This window comes from Lepisosteus platostomus, chromosome 9, assembly GCF_059453375.1.
Source record: "Lepisosteus platostomus isolate fLepPlt1 chromosome 9, fLepPlt1.hap1, whole genome shotgun sequence".
In the NCBI taxonomy this organism is placed as follows: Eukaryota; Metazoa; Chordata; class Actinopteri; order Semionotiformes; family Lepisosteidae; genus Lepisosteus; species Lepisosteus platostomus.
In genome coordinates, this window is record NC_142619.1 from 5,155,995 (window position 1) to 5,176,374 (window position 20,380).

Here is a 20,380-nt window from a genome sequence, read left to right on the forward strand (position 1 = left end):
ACAGGAATGTAATCATGAGACTTTTGACGTTATGGTATTACTATTTGTTCTCAGGAAAATGACAATAATTACAGTTGGAATTTGCCAGTTGTGCTCTGGGTGGCCGTTAAACTCTCCTGTGCTTGGAGCAGACATCAGACAAACAACACCAAAAGCAGCCAGGTAAAACTGCAAACGAGTAAATAACATAACATTAAATATTTGATGTTATATGAACAGCATTTGTGACAATCTTGCCCTTATAACGATGTCTGACAGATGGTTAAAGAACAGGTGAGTACTGCAGCATGCTAAGTCAGTTTTGACTGTTGAATCAGGACAGACTCTCAGCTGCAAGTCCTGAAATAAGTCTAGGATTTTGAGGAAGTGACCTCACCAAAGGCACAGGTTTTAACCTTCATAGTACATTGAACAGTAAACACTTTTCAAGGATAAGCCTAACTACTAAACATTCTGTTCCAACATTAAAACAAAGTATAATTTCACAATGTCAGGGCTGTGACAGCACCAATAGTTATTTCAGATTTCAGCTGATGCCAAGATGCCAAGTTTACAGTGGTAAAGCAGGTTTTTTTTAGGTAATATTCTTTTCACATAACGTCCACCCATCCATTTTTTTAACCTCTTTATCCAGTAATGAGTTGCGGGGGAGCTGGAGTCTATCCCAGCATGCAATGGGCCGAGGCAGAGTACCGACAGATCGCCAGTCCATCACAGGACACGCACGCAACTCAAACCAGGACCAATTTTCCCAGAAGCGAATTAACCTGCCAGTATGTCTTTGGATTGTAGAAGGAAACCAGAGCACCCAGAGGAGACCCACACAAACCCAGGGAGAACATGCAAACTCCACACAGACAGCACATGTCAGGAAACATGAGGAAGAAATGTCCTCTGAAAAACAAAAAGAACAAAAAATTGTTTCCAATCAATACATTAAAAGCTTTGGAATCTGTCTAGCTGTGTTTGGAATAAGAAAAACATGCCAAGAATTTTAAGGAGGACTAATTTTGCTTTCCGAGTCAAAAACGTGTCCTTGTTTTAATCAATGAGCAAACAAGAGCATATGATATTAACTGAAATGGCCTAAAAAAATAACTATTGCTCTTGTTTTCTGATAGCAGCTTCTGTTTATTTTTCTGCACAAAATGAGCTATGGAAGTTGTAGCTGGGGGCAGTATGGTAGCATTGCTGCCTCGTAGCTAGGACCCTGAGTTCAATTCCTGTGCTGTCTGTGTGGAGTTTGTATGTCCTCTCTGTGCTTGCGTGGGTTTTCTCGGTGTGCGTGTGTGTTAGCCCTGTGATGGACTGGCATACTGTCCAGGGTTACCCTGCCTTGTGCCTGGTGCTCACCAGGATAGACTCTGGGCCACCCCTGAACTATCATTAAAAGATCTCTGCAATGTACCTTTTGTTTTATTTGCATTCAAATAGCTGTGCCTCATGCCTCACAATGCAGCCAGAATGTCGCAAAACCATGATAACACACACAAGGAAATTCCCCCTATTCCTTTTATTGCATCCAGTTTCCTGTTTATTTTTCCTATATGTATATACACTATATACACATAGTATATTAAGCACATACTAATTCCGGAATGCAAGCATCATGTGTCTAATGACTAAGAATGGTTCATGATGTCACGTCCTGAACAAACCCCAGTATAAATACCATAATGAGCTTTTTGTTCTCATATTCATCTTTCTGGGTTTCTCCTCCACCCCATCTCCACCTTCACAGTGGCCCCTTCTTGAAATTCTTGCTCTGCATGGGGGTCCCCAGCCTCCTGTCCTGTGACCAGGGGGCTGGATCTCAGCCAGGCGGGTTAAAACCAAAGTTCCTGATTGCAAACACCTCACTAAACATGCCTCAATGCACTCGCTGGCTGGCTGATGCTAATTAATGGACAATTAAAGGGTTCAGCAGATTCACGTGTGCATCAACAAATGTGGTCACGTAGCACACGACAACGGAAGGTAGGACCCTGTGCGTGGCTATACTGCTAGTCTCTCGTGGTTCGGTGCCAAATCGAGGGACGAAGCCGTCGTTTTGGACGAAAGCTAGGAGGTCAAAAGCCAGGAAGGTTCCGAGGTGGCAAAGTACTAAAACGGGAGGCGAAGTCGTAATCCAGGACGTGAGCGAAGAGTCGAATGCCGGGAGAGTAGTAATCGTTAGTGGGGATTAAGGAGACGTGTGAGGGTTTAAATAGTGAGGAGTTATTTGGTGAGTGGGTGTTTAGGGAGAGTAAATCTCGTGGAAATGCGGGAGCGCCTGTATGCCTTCGTGCGGTTCGTGACAAACGGATTGTTCTAAACGGAGAACAGAAGGTGGAAAAGGATTGTGTAGCCACTGAGAGCTGCGAGTAAGTAGATACCCACTTAACCTAAAGCCAAATCAAATGCAAGAGTCAGAGCTTTATAAACAAAGCCTTTAAAACCCAAAGAAGTCGTTTTGTTATCTCATGCCTTGCATGGGGAAAACAAACTCATCCTCTCCACAGGTCCTTTATGCAAACGGTAGTGTATATCCATCATTTAACATCATTGAAAAATATCATTAAGTTAACAAGCAATAATCCGAATAAAAAGTAATAGTGTTGTTGTTTTTTTTCAGAGAAACTGAAATGACATTGGGCTGTTGATGTGAGTGATCTATAAGCTGAAAAAAAAACATTACGTTGGAGTTTACAGGTCATTTTTACAAAACATACAATTCTTGAACATTCTGCTAGAGAAGTGTGAATACCGTTGATTCCGCTTAGAGTGTACATTCTTCAAGTGTAGGGTCAGCTTTAATATGTTCAATTTTGTGGGACAAAAATTATTCCTTCCCTATAATGGACTTCCATCTCATTCAGGGTGTAGTCCTGCTTCCTTGTCTGTTCCGAACTGTTGTTGTGACCCTTACCAGGAATAGGCATCTCTTGTTAATAAGAATGGATAAATATCAGGAATAAATGTTCTATTAGATTTCCTTAAAGCTTAACCTGTTTAAGTCCATGTGTGTGCATAACACTTTGCTTACCGCTGACACCTTTTAGTCTTACAGCAGCTCAATGGCTGTCAGGGAGCTTGGCTTGTGGAGTGAATTCCCCATTTAAGTTTAGCAAAGAAGCACAAGGTAAAATGTGTTTTGTGTGAGACCGCGTGTTGTACCAAAGGCAGGAGAATAAGAATTGGATTGTGCTGTGATTAAATTAGCAATGTATTTAAGTTACAACAAAAATAGCGTTCAGCAGGTTAGAATTACACGTAGTTGCTAATATAAATTCATTGACTTTTCACAGACTCTGCAACATATATTGGGATTTACAGAATGTACGTAACTTCTTGAACTGTTACTTCCAAGTAATTCTTGAAGGTGAGGGGCATTTTGTGGATGGTCATTTGTAAAATTGTGGCGTTCTTTACAGTTCTTCGCATTCCTAAAAAATGCAATGAGTTTGTGTTTCCCAAAAAAGCAATAGTCCCATGTCTCACTTGTAATAAAATCATTAACCAATACAACCATTAAGAATTACCTAGATTCCAGGTAAATAAAGTTCTTTCACCTTTCACATAACTGTTACAGTAAGACCTACAGTATCATTCTACCTGAATATTTAGGGTCTCAATCTACAATCAAGCTTAAGTGCATACATTTTATTTTAGTTTATAAGGATAAAATATATTCATTTAAGGGGTTTGCATTAAATATATATATGCAAAGAGAAATTAGAAATGGAATCCCAGTAATCACAGAAATTATAATAATCTCTCACAACAATCAAAACTTTATTTCACAAAAAGTGAAAATAGTTAGCATACAGATTTTCATATTGTAAGGCAATATAATAAAACAGCAAAATAAATTATGTGATTTTAATTTTCTTTATCTGTGTGCCTGGGTAATTATTACATTATTCACTTGTTCACTTCTATCACTAATTATTGTCACCTGTAATGATTGATAAACCACTTGCTTTTTACTGTGCATCAGTAAATTGTTAAAACGTTCTGAAAAACTGAATATTTATGAAAAAAGTCAAGGAAATGACATTATATAAACAGAAGGATATACAAACCACAAGTAAAATGATCAAACAAAACTACTGGAAGAACTGGAAGGGTCTGTGTGGGTTATTAGTGATAAACAGCAGAACAGGAATTACAGCTTCAGCCTCCAGTTGTAAGAGCACAAGAGATAATTCCAGAAAAAAACTCAGTTTGCTATAAAGGTAGTAGAGTACAGGGGAAATTTATTTAAAAGAATCTTGTGTATTGCTAATGTTGATGAAGGCTACCTGTATGTGATGGTAGTTGCTGGTTTTTCTTACTATCTTACTTTCTATTTAATTTGAAGAGATGAATAAATATAGCAACATTTCAAGATAATATCCTTGCTGCAAGACTCGTCAGGCAGATGAGATGACCATCGACGGGCAGAGAAGACATATTTTTGTCAGTGAAGGACGATGCCAGATTAGGGTTGACCAAATAAGTAAACAAACTTGAATACCTGTTACTCAGTACCTGAAGGTGTTTGTGTTGAAGAATGATCAAAACGTGAGAGGATATGGTTTCAAAGTACACACAAAAAAGACCACATTTTTTGACAGTATGTGACATTAGTTCTGTTTTTCACGTTTGAAAATCTGGCTTGCAGTATAGCCTAACACCCACGAGGGGCTGCTGTAGGACCTCTAATTACTTTTAAATAGTCACACCAGGAGTGACTGATGTAATTTAAAGTTAACTGGTAAAAAGTTAAGAAATTCAAGTTCTACAATGTGTGGCAATAGGCTTAATTTGGTATTTGAAGGTTGGGCACTGCAGTTGGGTTGCATTGGTCGAGCAAGCAAGCTTTCTTTAGCAACCATGTGTTTTTTGTAGACTAGCTATGTCCCATTTTTTGTTTTGTATTAAAGTAGCCTCAGCTTTAATGGATATCTTTCAATAAATAAGAATTATAGACTCTATTATAGCACCTCGCTTTTGCCCGTGTTTTAAACTTTTTATCTTCACCAAATATTTGTTACACACCATTTAGCTGAAAACAGACATTCTCAAATTAGTGCCATAATTGAGTTCTCATGTTGTTCAAAAGATTATCAATTCTGCTGTATGCCAAAGTGAACAAAAGATGGCGCTCCAATCTTGTTTTGACTGAGATAAAAGTCCACAGAGGATTAACAGAGAGAGATTAACAGAGAGACTGCTGGGGTGGATGGTCTAGTAATGTGATTGACGTGTTAACAGAGCGATTCAAAGAAAACTGAGTTTATTTGTCATGAAAACAGACTTTATTTTACCGTAGTCGATGTGTAGCTGTGCATAGTCACAGCTACATCAGGATGAATATTCAGTGTTACCTAGTTTTTGGAAAAAAAGTTTCCAAAGTTATCTCTATAACAGAACTTCATGTGCATGCAGATATTTTTTCCTCGTGGGCAAAAACTTGAAAAACTTTATACTGATTTCCAAAAAACCCATGTAAATTATGTAAACAACAAAACACTTAAAATAGTTTTAAATATATTTTACAAATGAGGGGTTATGAAAATTGTGAAAATCAAGATTTGACCAAGCAGTTTAGTCAACACAATTATTCATAACCCCCAATTTGTAAGTAATTTCTAGCGAGTTCAAACACCCAAAAGTTATTCTTGTCAGCGAGTGGCTTGCTTCTCTGCAAAAGGGTTGATGTTGATTAATGGCCGTTGAGCTAGAACTCAGCACGATTCTGGACTTCACTGAAGCCGCTTTCACCCAGCGTTTCATTCTTTGTTATTAACGGTAAAGACACTTGCAAGCTGTGGCGGGTTTCAGGTTGGAAAAAGTCCAGACTGAATCTCATCTGGAGCGGCAGAACTAAAATTTAAGGGGGCAACATAAGGGGGCAGCAGCAGGCTTACTGCTTTGGCTTTAACTCACCTGGCTGTAGAACCGACAGCACTGGTCAGAGATCAGCTCTGTCACAATCTCCCCCTCACCTGTAAGTAATGAGCCAGGGAGGCAGCTGCAGAGATGATGTTGGGGCGAAGGAAGGGGAGTTGGAATAGATGATCATAATGCCCTGTTCAGCCGGGTAGCTCTGATGCACAGGGAAGAGGAAGTGTGACATTACAATTTGACTCTGCCCAAGCGGTTGAACACTAAAATCATGTTTCAGGGGCTAAATCAGCCCAAAATGCAGATGCAGGAATATTCCATTAATAGAGTAGTGTGTAGTCTCAGTTCACTATGGCCTGCAAATTTAAAACCAATAAAAGGCCAGAACAGGGCATTCAGCCCATCAGAAGTAAGTGACTGTCAGACCCCTCGGTTTAGTACTTTACTATCCTACACTAATTTCCTACAAGAGCGCTTAAAGCAAGTGTGGGAGTTTGTGTGATTTATTTTGCTTGGGGTTGAAGAAACAAAACCCCCCTCAGAATGCCACCTAGAATTTTGTTCAAAGGAGCCAACTTCTGACCTAAAACACAAAGACTTTAGGATTGAGTCCTTCAGTTAATCAGATAAGTTAAAAAAATTTCGAACACCCAGAATTAGATCGCACGGATGTCATCAACGGGCTGAAATGAATTTTGAAATGAAATGAACTGGGGCGTCCAATTTTACCCTTTGGATTACCACTTTCCTTTGAAATTGTAGGACTCTCCTCAAGTTTTCTCATCATCCTGACCTGCCCACAGCGTCACAGATAGAAATGATTGCACTGAGTGCAGCTGTGAGTCCGGGTCACTGTATATAAAAGCCTGAATTACCTTCTTGCTGTCTATGAAATTCATGACCATTATAATAAACCATGATATCCTCGAGGAACTACTTACCTTCTCACAGGTAAACACACTCCACCTCTACTTGAGTATTACTTGAGAAATGACTGTGCCTACTGAATTAAGTTATGGTTTCACAAACTCTAATTGCCACTAATCCAGGATTACCTGATATTGATTTCAGTAAACAAGTTATGCACTGAAGAATTTCTGTCCTGCAGCTGCTTCTCAAACCTGTTTGACAATGAACGTTCCAGTTTACCACTTCAAACCACATGGAATTTTCTATTTCCCATTTGTTATTTCATTCTTTGGAGTAATTTTATGATGGCTCTCAAGGATGTGTTGCGGTGAGCTATTTCCCCTTTTCCACTCATTCTGGGGAATCTGGAAATATGTCATAACTACAAGATCTTGTCATTTTCATATTGAGTGACAACTCCCTTCACAGTGCAGGACAGCCTCATGTTGAGAAATTCCACTCAGAGAATGTACATTTGAAGACTTTAATGCTTTTGAATACAGAGGTCTACCATATTCCATCTGTAACACATGGAATTGACATAAAAATCCACTTTGGGGGAAGCCAGATGAAATGTGGTCTTGCTTTTCCCCATCTATAAATTGACTACATCACTATGTTCTCCTCCCCACTGATAGCTGATGTGTGGTGAGCGTTCTGGCGCACTATGGCTGCTGTCGCATCATCGAGGTGGATGCTGCACATTGGTGGTGGTGGAGGGGAGTCCTCATTACCTGTAATGGGCTTTGAGTGGAGTGTCCAGAAAAAGCGCTATATAAGTGTCAGCAATTATTATTATTATTGAAGACCTTCTTCTTAATACCGTTGAAACACAATGGCCTGTGTGATACTTTGTCGTTTGCCTCCATCCAAAAATTTCCAAACAGGAGCCCGAGAGGCTAGTTTTCTGAATTCACTCTCAGCTCTCCAGCACCGTAGCTGCAATGTGAACACTGCCTACTGGTTGTTTAAGTGACGTGCACAATTTAAAGTACACACGACCTGCACAGACAGCAGTGCAACCTCTACCCTCTGGCAGGACACCCCCGCAAATTAATAATTGCTCCAGGCTTTTAGAAAACGAGTCTTTGCTGGAGATCGCCAAAGAGTACGAGGACACATGGAAATGTTTAGGATTCAGGAGTTTCACAACTGGTTTCCCATAGGGAACGGAGCATTTTCCATTGCCACGACACTTACTCTCCAGCTGCATTAGATTTAGTATTTTAGCATTCATGGGATTTTTAAAGGGTACAATGAAACAAAAACAGGGACAGATGTATCACAGTCCTTTTCTCTCTTTGAGTCAGGGCTGCAGAGATTGGTTACTGCTCAGGTGACACAGAGTTGAATTTCAGTTTTCTATTTCTGCAAGCCCCCTCCAGAAGTTCTGGAGGCGTTCTGACACTCCCGCAGGACAATGCAAGACCGGGCAGGACGACAGTAGATTCACAATAGCACGACTTCGAGAGCACAACGTTGACATCCATCTTGCTCTGGCCATCTTTTCTCTCCAAAGGAAAAATCCGTCCAATTTTTTAACTGCTTCTTCCAGCTCAAGGTCTGGGGGAGCTGTTGTCTATCCCAGCGACCAATGGGCACAAGGCGGGATCCAACCTGGACAGGACGTCAGTCCATTGCAGGGCGCACACACACACAGCCAATTTTCCTTCTACTATGTTTTTTCAATACATGGAGAATGTAAAAACTCCACATGGATAGCACCCCAGGAATTGAACCCAGGGCCTCCGACCTGTACATCAGCAATGCCATCCACTGCACCACTGAGCCATTCCAACATAACATCTTTGGGACTAACCCATCACTGCCATCAACAGAAGATCTGCTCAATCACATCTTTTCCGCTCAAGAGTGGCATTTCTTGTGTGCGTCTATGTTCTTTTTTAGATATATTTATTCTTTTACATGTTCACATTAGTGTTTTTCTCTTTAGATTCTTGATATATGCTAGTTATTAGTATGGTGGAGCTCCGAGTTGAATAATTTCAATATAAGCATATAGATCTGTCTAGAACGATCATCTTCAAGGTAATTCTTGATGTTAAGTACAATGTTATGTGCAGTATATTTTGTTGGTAATATGTCATCCTTACTTTGGCCATTTATAGTCCTTGAATCAGTCCAAGTACTGAGTTTGTAGTGTTGTGAAGGTGTCTTCTTTTCATCCATAGAACATGGAGCGTGTCCATACACATCCATTCCAGTCGGATGGAGAAAAGCTAATATAGCGCTTGTAATTTAGTACAATAAATGCAGGTGCACCCAAACATAGTCCCAACAAGTTGCAGCATGCTTGGAACCCAAGAGAACTAGCCTTTTAGCCAATATGTATAAGCATGTACAGTATCTCCTACAGTAGCTTTCTTGCCCTGACTCTCCGTGGATTTCAGAATAAGATTTAGAAGATTGTGGCTCATCTTGAAGGGCTTGAAATCTTTCGCTCCTGCCTAAGTCCGCAAACTGTTAACCCCATATAAACCCATATAACAATTTTTTGCGCTCTCCAGATTCTGGAGAGATTCTGGTCTTCTTTCAGTTTACAATATGGGACGACTAGGAGCCTTTGGTTTATGTTCCAGCCCGTACCAGATCTCTCCAGTCAGCCAGCGCTCAGTTCCCCGTCTTAAACTCGCTTTCATGTTCTACCTTTTCAGATCTGATGAATTTGTGTATATCTGTCTTTGATTTATTTTTTTACATACGGTAGCTTATTGAGATGATGTACAATGAAAGCCACTATATAAAATAAAGGTTAATAAAAGTAACTAGTTCCTCTGGAAGGAAACCTCGGATTGCCTAGAAATGAGACAGCTATTGAGCCACACATACACACTTGGTTGTATTATACATCGATAATAATGGTCATAATGGATCCGCCAATTTAGATCTGGAGAAGCTGATCCTATCCGGTGTGCTTTTGGGAAATGAGATGACGATAATGATCTTTAAAGTCATTACCATCTACTTGACCTGTCCTCTTGATTTTAGACAACACAGCTGAGGACAGGGATTATGATATGGTTCTGCAAGAGCCTTCCAGTATAACACAAGTAATACATTTAAATCGCTCTTTCTCTTCACCATACGCGACAGATTTGATAGAACCCTTCGAGAAGCAGTCCGGTCAGGCCTTCTCATTAATAAGCTACTAGCACCCAGATGAGCAGGAGGGATTGAGAGGCCTCCTTGCCCCTTTTCTGTTTCTTATACAGGATCTGTCGCTTCATGCAATTTAAGTTCTTATTTTGCAGCGTTGTCTTATTGTTTACACACTCTCTGTGGCTCCCCTGCTGTTGTCTTGGCCTGGAACAGAAGCTTCCAAGCAAGCAAGCAAGCAATCTGATGTTCCAACAACAACTCGTTCTGGAAAGAGGACTAGAAAGTCCACAGGAGCTGAAGAAAATGACTGTTGCCACCGTTATACGAACTTGAATAATGAATCCCTGGTCTCCGAACAACTGAGTCCACGCAGGCACAGTACCAGAGCATTAGGCAAAATGCATAAAAATACAGCTGTACAATAAAAAGCAGCCAGTGTTACAGTGATAAAACTGAACTTTAAAGTCACTGCCATCTACTATACGTGTTCTCTTGATTTTAGAGGCAATGATTAGCATTTAAGTGGAATATTCCTTTTAATATAGATCTCCATTAAAGTACATTTAGTTGTATATTTTGGCAAATATTTAGAACAGTTGTCAGCCTTGAGTTTCCCTCTTATCCATGCGTATCCAACATTAAAACCTTTCTTTCCCAAAGCTTTTTTTTCCCCTCACAATAGACGTATTTCAGTAAAAGTGAACACAGTAGCAGTATTTTCACAAACTGTAGCTACTGGCACATAAATCATAGATTCCTGCTCTTTATTTTGAAGAGCACAATCTGGTGTAAAGAGAATGTCTTGAAATAGAGATAATGGTGTTCTTCAAATTAAGATTTAAACTAGTTACCTCCTTAGAACATACAAACATTTACCATTTCTGAAAGTACAAATGCTAAATATAAGAACAATGAAACACTGAATTATCCTGCAAAATGTGTGTTTGGGTAATAGTTAAGGCAGATAAAAGTAGCTGCGTATTTTTCAGTTCAACACAAACAATATTTAAGAACAACACAAACTGTTAGTAATAAGTTTGCATTCACCATAAGGTGTTTGGTAACATTTTATATTCTTATTTAAGTGAATATATTAGTTTTGACTGCACCACAAAAATGGCTGGCCTACAGCAAATACCACTGCATAAAGGTGTTACTTTTTTTTAAACTATTTATTTTATGATTTTACAAAGGTTACTTCTACATTATCTTGGAAGGGTAGTAATTCTATGACATATTTAATATGCACTTGGCAAAATATGGTTTTACTGTGCAGATTTCCTATATTCTATGTTAAAAATCCTATTCTCTGAGTGCTGCTTTAAGTTGTGAAACTTTTATTTTTACAGCAGTACTGTCAAGTAATGTGGTGAATGGGGGAAAAAAATGAAATGAGAGTAACAAAGTAAAGAAGAAATGGAGAAAAAAAAATGAAACAAAAACCATTGAGCAGCAGTTCTGTTTATTATATACTGTATTTACGTCCTGCAATATACAAGTAAGCAAAAGAGCAGCTCTAGACGATGAGCAACGCTGTGAACTAGACAGCAACATTAACTAAGTATAAACTGAACTCTCTTACTCTCTAAATCAAAGAATAATGAAGCTCTTATTAACATCACTTTATGACTTCTCTACTGGTCTTTCTTAAATTAGACGATTCTAATCTGAATGTATAAAAAAAACCTTTACCAACCTCAATGATGCTCTGGTGTACACAAAAAAGTTAGGCATGTTTTTGGAAGGTTCTGTTTTCTGGGAGAGCTGAAAACTGAAGACCTGAGGTCAATACATTCTTGTCTCCAGTGCTGTATTGCTGCCCTTCAGGGAAGGCAGTAGGTTGTATAGTTATCTCCTGAAGGGGCAAAATCACTACCCTGAAACCACACAACCTACTACCTCAGCCTGTGAGAACATCAGCCAGATCAGGGTCAGACAGGACTGTGCAATCGGGTGGAAAATGATGCAACGAGACGGACTAGTGTCTTTCCGCTGATATCGCAGTTGGATCTTCTACATCTTGATATAGCAGATAAAACAAAACAGCAATCATGAAGACAAACCGATCTCAGCACGAGTGGTTAAACATAGACATGGGCTATAAAACAAGATGAGCCTTGACCTTCTCACAACAAGGTATCGACACTGCTCACATGTTCTTATCATTTATTATTTCATGACACCAAGAGGTCCACTTAGAGGGTATCTTCTTCCAGCGCCGAAATTACAGCCACTTCAGGAAAGACAGTAGATTGTATAGTTATCTGACAGGAAGGGTGTAACCCCAAAACTATACAACCTACTACCTCACCCCAAAGGACAGTCTTTTTCTGATCAGCAGTCAGATCAGGCTTGAACTTCAATGCCCACTTCCTGACAGGAAGACACGACGGTCACCAGAGAGTTGAATGCGAAGCAAGACAGGAGGGGAAAAGACCCCTCAAAAATCCAGTAGCCTCTGTTTTTTTTTCTCCTACCAGAGAAGAAACACAGACTCTTTCTTTTACATTTGTAACGGTAAAAAAAATGTTACAAGTCTCTTCAACTCGAAATTAAGTATGGAGCAGAAACCACATTAAGGTGAAGCTTATCTTTCTGCCAGGTTCTCTGGACAGTTAAATTTCCACCTGCACCTGCAACAGGGAAACAAAACAGGCACTATTATAATTAGCAAACATTTCATTTACCATATAAAAAAGATGCAATGGACAACATCGTACCATTTAACCTAATAATGTGAAGTACAAAGATTGTTATTAGGAAATAGACTTCAGTAGTAATGTGCTGGCAACAAAATCTCTAAAGTGAGATGTCTGCCACTAAGCCCAACATCATGCTAACAGGAAACCAGAAAAAAAGGAAGTTTAATTGTATAAGATCCCTGTACATCACAAATCCACACTTTACATCCCTGGAAATGTGACAATGACCGCATGTGTGCTGTATTCAGTTGGTCCAAATACAAAATCTAATCACAATGTTATTATATTGAAACTCCACATGAAGGGAATTTAATTGGGAAAGTCAGCCCAATTTAAACTGTAATTTACAGTACATACAGTACAATGGATTCAAAAGATTTCTTTCCAGAGGAACTGATATTTTGAGTATGCCAAGGCAGCAGAAGTTAAAATACAGCAAAGGGACTGGATTATAACGGCACACTTCCTAAGTCTGTTGACTTTTAAATCTTACATTTGCTAAAGATTTTGCTAAAAATCCTTGCCTTTTGAGACACGATATAAAATACCTGTAATGCACCAGTAGATCTCATGTTTTAATGCGTGTTCGTAGAATATGCACTACTTTAAAGTTCTGCACAAGCTTTTTCAAGTATAAACATCGATGGACATTAAATATATGCAAATGTTTTATTATTGTTGTTGCTTGCTTTTGTTGTGTTTATTTAAACTTTAATTAAGCATTGGAAAGAAATAGAAAAGTACAACACTTTGCTCAACTTTTTACTATTTTATTATAACTATATAATTGTTTCTTAAATAAATGTAGTCATATTTCCGAGGGACTTTGAGAAGTTAATTATATATTTTGCGTTCATTATTCTGTTAGAGGATCTAACTGAACTACAGTATATACTGTAGTGTAATTCCTTCCAGACAGCTTTTCGAGAGCGATTCCTTATTTGTATCTGTTGTTATCCATCCATTTTCTAACTGATTTCTAACTAATTTTTATCTAGTTCTAACCTATTCTATAAGTGTACCATAAGATAACATTCTGCTTTTATACTTTTAGACTTCAAGGAAGCATACTCTTCCAATGCTTTGTAAAAGGAGATGCTGACCCAAGTTTTTTTTTGTTTTGTTTTCCTTCAGCTGAAGGTCCTGTGGGAAAACAGCAGCAGCTTCTCTGACACGAAAGGCTACATTCGCGGGATCTGTTTTCCATTTGTACATCAGCTGTTTCTTTCAGAATTTTTAAAAAAGGGGTGAGGTGTGTGGGTGGGGGCTTCTCCCTTTGAAAGCTTTTCTCTCTCTCTCTCTCTCCACGAAAGGGGCCACCCGGTTGCTTGTGATGGAGGGGATGTTGATCCAAGTGTGGGGCCCCCCCTGTGGAAAATGACTGACAGGCAAAACGCGCCGGCAACAAACTCACCGAAGAGGACACAAGCGGCCCCCCAGAGCTGCAGTACACAAGACAATACCCACGCACCTTGAGCTCTTCGGCCACATGTGTGGTGTTTCACTTCTGCTCTTAATGAGTCTCATCTGCGCACTTACACGAAAAGAACTAAGTACTTGCAGGCCGCGAAAGCGAGAAAGTCTTTTATTATTCCAGCGCTTCGCCAAAGTCGGCCGTCATCCGCAAGCTCGGAGGCATCTGGAAGCAGGAGAGCACTGGTTTCCAGATAACTGGCCCGCTCCTCGGCACATCCTGGATAAGCTGTCCACAACACAGGAGCTTCGGGACACTCTGCACTTACAAACGACAAGTCTAAAGACCCAAGCAAAAAAAAGAGTAACCAAATGTGACACACAAAACGAGCTAAAACCCATGTTGAGGACATCAATCTCGTCATTATTTTTTAAGGCCAGGGCTTCCTAACTCTGGTTCTTGGGACTACAATGTCTTTTGAGTTTTCTACTAAAATCCTTGACTGAACCTTAAAATGTTAATTTTCAGACCTTGGACCTAAACCAGTTAAATTGTGACCAAAATGATCCTGGAAATCAATTTATGCAGGTTACACTCTGTGTGTTTTCCTAATTTCTTAATGCAATGATATGTCCTTAATTTGGGAACTTTTCAATTTATTAATGGAATTATCTGTAATTGTCTAGCGAATCACACTGTTAATGTTGCTTTTCAGCGGTCATCAACACTTCATTTTTCACAAATGCGCCAAAAGAAAAGTTGATTAGGACAATAATAGTTGCATTTTAATGAAATAGCAATTTAATAATTAAGAATTTTGTTTGTTCTTTGAAGCTTAAGAGATTTATAGTTAATTACAAAAATCCATCCATGATCTAACCGCTTTATCCAAAAGAGGATCTTGTGGGAGCCGGAGTCTGTCCCAGCAAGCAATGGGTGCAAGGCAGGGTACATCCTGGACAGGACGCCAGTCCATCACAGGGCAGACGCGCACACACACTCACACCAGGATCAATTTTCGCAGAATACACTTAGCCTACTAGTATGTCTTTGGACTGCAGGAGGAAACCAGAGCACCAAGAGGAAACCCACAAGAACACGAGCAGAACATGCAAACTCCTCACAGACAGGACTCCCGGAATTTAACCCAGGGCCCCAGTGCTGCGAAGAAACAATGCTGACCACTGCACTTCCTTGCCTTCCAAAAGTCTGCTTATTGGAAAAAATTGAAAACAGTTGCAAAAATCCAGAAGTCCAATATTCATTTAAATCCCTGAACCCCTGGAGAGCCAAAGCAAGCAGGTGGAACTATTCTGCTCTGTGAGCATTGTCTGCTGTCTTACACCAAGTCCAGGCTACATATGTCACTGCATGCAGTTTCTCAACTGAAGACGAATGCCTCAACAAGTTTCAGCAGCAAAACACGAAGCAGAGGACATGAGAGGAAAACTTAGGGAGAGCAAGCTTAAAACCGAGAACAGTCGGCACTTTTTTCGTTTTACACTTCGAGTTATAGGAGCTTCGGACTAGTAACCATGCGATCTTGTTAAGAGCTGATAACCCGGCTGCCTTTAAGAAATACCTGGATGAGATCCCAGGATTAATAGGCTACGTGCAACGAAATGATCTAGATGGGCTGAGTGAAACTTTGTTTTTGAAACGTTTCTTACAGCATGTTCTTTTTTTATGTTTGCTTCTAAGAGCCCGGGAAATCAGACGGTCTTTTTTTCATGCTTTTTACCGAAGATTTTAAATGCAGTAAAGCGATGAGCACCTTCGAATATGTGCTTCTCAAGTCCACTAATGATTACAGGGAAGCATTAACACTGGAAAATGATTCAGGTTTTTAACTAAGCCACTGGCAAGAACTCAAGACATTTTTATTTTGTGCTGCTGACACAGAAGAACATTTTGGTCATGAAAAAAAATCCCATTTTAATTTCCATTAGCCCTTTTGTAAAGGGTTAGCACATTAGCTTCTGTATACAGGTTTATGTGCCATTACTGCAAATGTCTTTGCAGATATCGAGCATGGTAAAGGAGAAAAGACAATGCTTTAATTAACAAGCAGGCTTTTTAACTTTTAAATGGAAAAAAAAAAACAATCACGCTCATTCATCGCTCACTGCAAAATGTGATGAGTAGTGGTCCAGAATCTGGGATTCTGGGATTCGGACCACAGGATTCTGGGATTGATTCCCAGTTAGACCACCGCCGGTGTACAGTATGTCTGAGCAAGGAACTTCACTGAGATGTATCCAGTAAATCTGTCGCTGTACAGGTGCTACCCAGGTTAACATTCCTAAATGAGAATCCGTTCTTAATGAACTCGTGTAGTAAATAAAGGATAAAAACGAACCATTCCATTCCAAGCACGGCTCCGTTTTTTAACGCCGACTAACTTCCACAAGGACAGGCAGCTCGGCCTCTTGCGCAGGTCCAGGCAAAGACGAGCACTGTTGTAACCCCTACTCTTTCACTCTCACTGCTAGGCGTAACCTTATCGCACCCGACAAGTCGAGAACACCCAGACTTACTGTTTGAGTCCGCATCTGCTGAAACATTTAGCAGATCTAGTTCTAGCAGGAGGCTGGGTGTAAGGCAGAAGGCAGATCTATTGTTAGTACTCAATGGAGTGCTTGATTCTCTTTTTACATTATTAATGGGATCATTGCTTAAAGCTCTCATAGGTGGATGTCGCAGAGAAATTAAGTTATCTCCCAGCATGCTGACAGAAGCATTCTTTCCTCCTGACAGGAGCTTGTAAAGTTTATCCCCATATAATGATGCACCTATTTTTTTTTTGGGGGGGGATTTACTGCAATGCAACTTTAACTAACAGCGGTTCTGACTATTTGTTGTACCTGTGAGGCAGGTACAACTGACGAATAAAAAAGCTTCTGGTGGCTCAACAACGGTGAAATGGTATTTAGAGCGATTAAGAAATAAAAACACGCCACAGCTTGGCAATACCTCCTCGGGAGCAGACGTTTTGGACCGAGCCGCGGTCTAGCGGGATCGAAAAATCCAGGACAGGAACGTTTTGAAGCGACATTCCTGGAGCAAACGACTTGACTCAGACAAAAACAAACCTGAGCGCGTTCAGTCAAGTCATGTAGATGGTGACCTGAAATATAAACAAAACAAACAAACATAAAAATGCGCTCTTGACTGTTCTGGCAAAACTCTTTTTGGCGCTAATCATTTTATATCTCGAAAATAAGAACTGACTTTACAGCAGCAAGCTTCACTTCCACTGCAAGAAAAATATAAGAACTATGACACAGCTGCTTCAAATATGGCATTCAAGCGAACTGATTAAACACTTTTTTTGTACTTCTCCAGAAAGAAACCCAACTCAACAGCCTCACATTAATTTGGAAAAAAAAAATTGTTACAATATTTTCCACCTTGGTTTTGTAATAAAAACACTGTATAATTAATAGCTTTATATACCAACAGCTGCAAGCTGTATGCAATATATTATGAATCTATTTATCATGCAGGCAACGCGGTGAGGGAAAGAGAAATCTCTGTTAAACGCTGATACCTCACAGCCTTTGCTAAGACCTATGCTTAACTGACAAGCTCTGGGCTGGCCAGCAGTATCTGCTGACAGTACTACAATAAATCTGGCACACTTGTGGTTTTTTTTAAAGGGGTGACAGGCAAGGGGCTGTGGTTTGGGCCGTGAGTTGCTCCTGGGAACAGGCCTGAGTGTGGTAGACCACAAGATTTGTCAGCTCCTTATAAAGGTGAGCAAGACAATTGTGGTAAGTGTGATTAATAAGAAAACATGCGATTCCAGCTGCCTGACTGAAAGAAGCATTCGTAGCTACAGCAGAAACAGAAGCCGACAAGGGACCTCCCCAATATGAGCTGAAGTTGCTTTTAATAGAGCAATTTAAGGAACGACAACGTCACATTAAAATGTTATACATTATTTTAAGGCCACATTATCTCTTCCCCCCCCCTTGAAAGGCGATTTCAGTTTCCTTGAGGAACAAGAGCCCCATGTTCTTGTTTGATTTTTCTTGCCAGTTTTTGGCGACATTGAACTGCTTTCTCCCACAAAAATGTCTCCTTTGAGCATGTTCTGACTAAACAATCAATAGTAATTTAACAAAAGGAGACCAGGTGGAGAGATTCTTTTGCGAGCAACTGTAGTTTGTGAAAAGGTTTCCTTATTAGTAGTAGGTTGGCAGGAGGAAGACATTTTGGGTGAGACTTTTAACAGGAGATTTTGGATGTATATATAATTAAGTATACTTCATAGAGATCTTCTTTCTCCTTTATGGAAGCATTATGTCTTTGAGTTCATTTCAACATGCGCTGTCATTGAAAGGTATTCCTACCTTGTTACTGCAAAAGCTCCTGGCTGTTGTCATGGCAATCCTTGGAAAGCTACAGTCCAAGCCTTCATCCTCAAAACTCTTTAAAAACAAAGTCAAAAAGAGAGTGTTTGGTCAGTCTTTCATAGATTTCCAATCCGCTAAAAAGTAGGCTGCTAAAAACATTCCCATAATGACAATGTTACACATCAACCAGCAGTAATATATATATTATTTTGAAAATTGGATATAGTATTCAATGGCTTATTAGCAGCTTCTGTAAATGACTAAACAGAACAGATGGTGTCAGACATTCTGAGAACAGACCACTTTACAACCCCTGAGACATTCTTGACTCCCATTAAAACAACAACAATAATGCTCAGAAACTGAAGTGCTGCTCTAAACCTCATACATTTTGTACCGCATCTAAGCTATAAACCAATGTGCATCATGCACGTATGACAATATTAGAACTGTTATGGGCAGACCTGGAAAAACTGGATCACGTCAGGGCAGCTGACGGTTTCAAATTCTTTCAGCATTTGTAAGATTCCAGCTCAATTTAAGATGAGGCGTGTTTAGGATCTACACATTTCTTTTTTTTTTTTACAAGCTCGCAAAAAGCTGTAAGGTGTACAATTTTGCATTTTTTTTTGGTGTAAAATGGCACAACGCGTCTGCAACGGCCAGTGGCCGAAGCCGACACTCGTCCTTGGAGAAGTGGCTGGATCAGATTTTGGGCTCGACTCCATCCGCAGCTTATCTGACGTTCCCCAGTTCCTGTTTCTTGCTCTGTTTTAAAAGTGGCCGCCGGCCACAAAAACGTGTCCTGTGAGACATGGAGAGAAGGGGTTCCGATATGCTTTCCGTCATGTAATTTGCACCAGCGCACTGCATGCTTCAGCTGGGGTCTCCTATATTTAACTCTTCCTTCACACATCACCAACACCAGCCAGCGTACCGCGCCGTCCTGCAGACGTGCAGCAGGAATTCTAGACAGACACGCACACCGTTTAAAAAGGGAAGCAGAGCTTCTCAGCTGGGTTAACTGACAGGCATGAGCATCTATTTATATCTCGGCCAGCGCTAACAAGGTCCTGTTCTTTACACCGCCTGGTAACAAGGTCTGTGGATATTTTGGTCAAAGTCAGACGGGGCGACCTCATTTTAACCTCTGAACTGATCTGCCTCTTTGGTGTCTGGGGCTCAGAAAAAGACCCTCCTTTGGCGATGTGATCAACATGCCATTCCGCGCTCACAGATTAATTTCCCTTCAGCTTCCTTTGAGATAAACTTAGCCAACCATGCATCTCGAAACAAGTTCTGCATTCAGTCTGCAATCTTAAAAAAATCTCAGCCGCAATTAGAATTTACAATGATGTATGCTAGGATTATTAACAATTTACTAAAAGCCTCCATGAGTCTGTTCTTCTTTTTATCATTAGAACAACTTATCATTAGTTCAGCTTACTTTGGGTGAGATGAAGCCAGACTTGTGGTTAAGCAATCTTTAATTCACATCCATCTGACTTAATACCATGTCACTTTTGTTTTTAATTTTCTTTTTGGAGGACAGGGAGAGGGTTATGTGGGGGCTGCTAAATTTGCTTCCTTATCCATTTAACCAGTCGTTTTCCTTAGTGCGTTGTTTTACTTAATGAGGCTGAGACAGCAGTACCTTCTTCTGTGCCTTAAGCCTCACAGGGAACACATCAATTACTAAGAGGAAAACTGCACTGGCTCTAAAAAAAAGTTTTGGACATACACAAAATGCACAGTTGATTTAGTGAGAGCACTGTACCGACAACGAAAACATTCCTTGTTTAATGTACTGTACATCGCTGTGCAATTGCCTTCTTTATCTTGGACACAATGAAGAGTTACAGTACACGTATGTTAGGAACATCAATAATTTACTCAAAGCCTCCATTAGTGTTTTTGCTATTACAACTTGGACTGCAATTAGTGCAGCTTAGCTGTGCTGACAAGAACGCTTGTTGTTCGGCAACCTTTAATTCACATTTAATTCA

At 40.0% G+C, this 20,380-nt stretch overlaps 1 long non-coding RNA gene across 5 annotated transcripts in view; it reads right to left on the reverse strand.

Moving 5' to 3' along the window:
- Positions 1 to 11,345: 11,345 nt before the first annotated feature.
- Positions 11,346 to 20,380, reverse strand: part of LOC148654438 (uncharacterized) — a 133,927-nt gene continuing 124,892 nt past the window's right edge. For 4 of the 5 annotated variants that reach the window (XR_015941447.1, XR_015941446.1, XR_015941444.1 and 1 more), the window contains 2 exons: positions 18,372 to 18,449; positions 16,402 to 17,143 (listed from right to left, as the gene is read on the reverse strand). This is a non-coding gene — a long non-coding RNA (uncharacterized LOC148654438). Of the gene's footprint in view, positions 14,356 to 16,401; positions 17,144 to 18,371; positions 18,450 to 20,380 lie in introns of those variants that run through there. The other variant, XR_015941445.1, reaches the window with a different exon arrangement.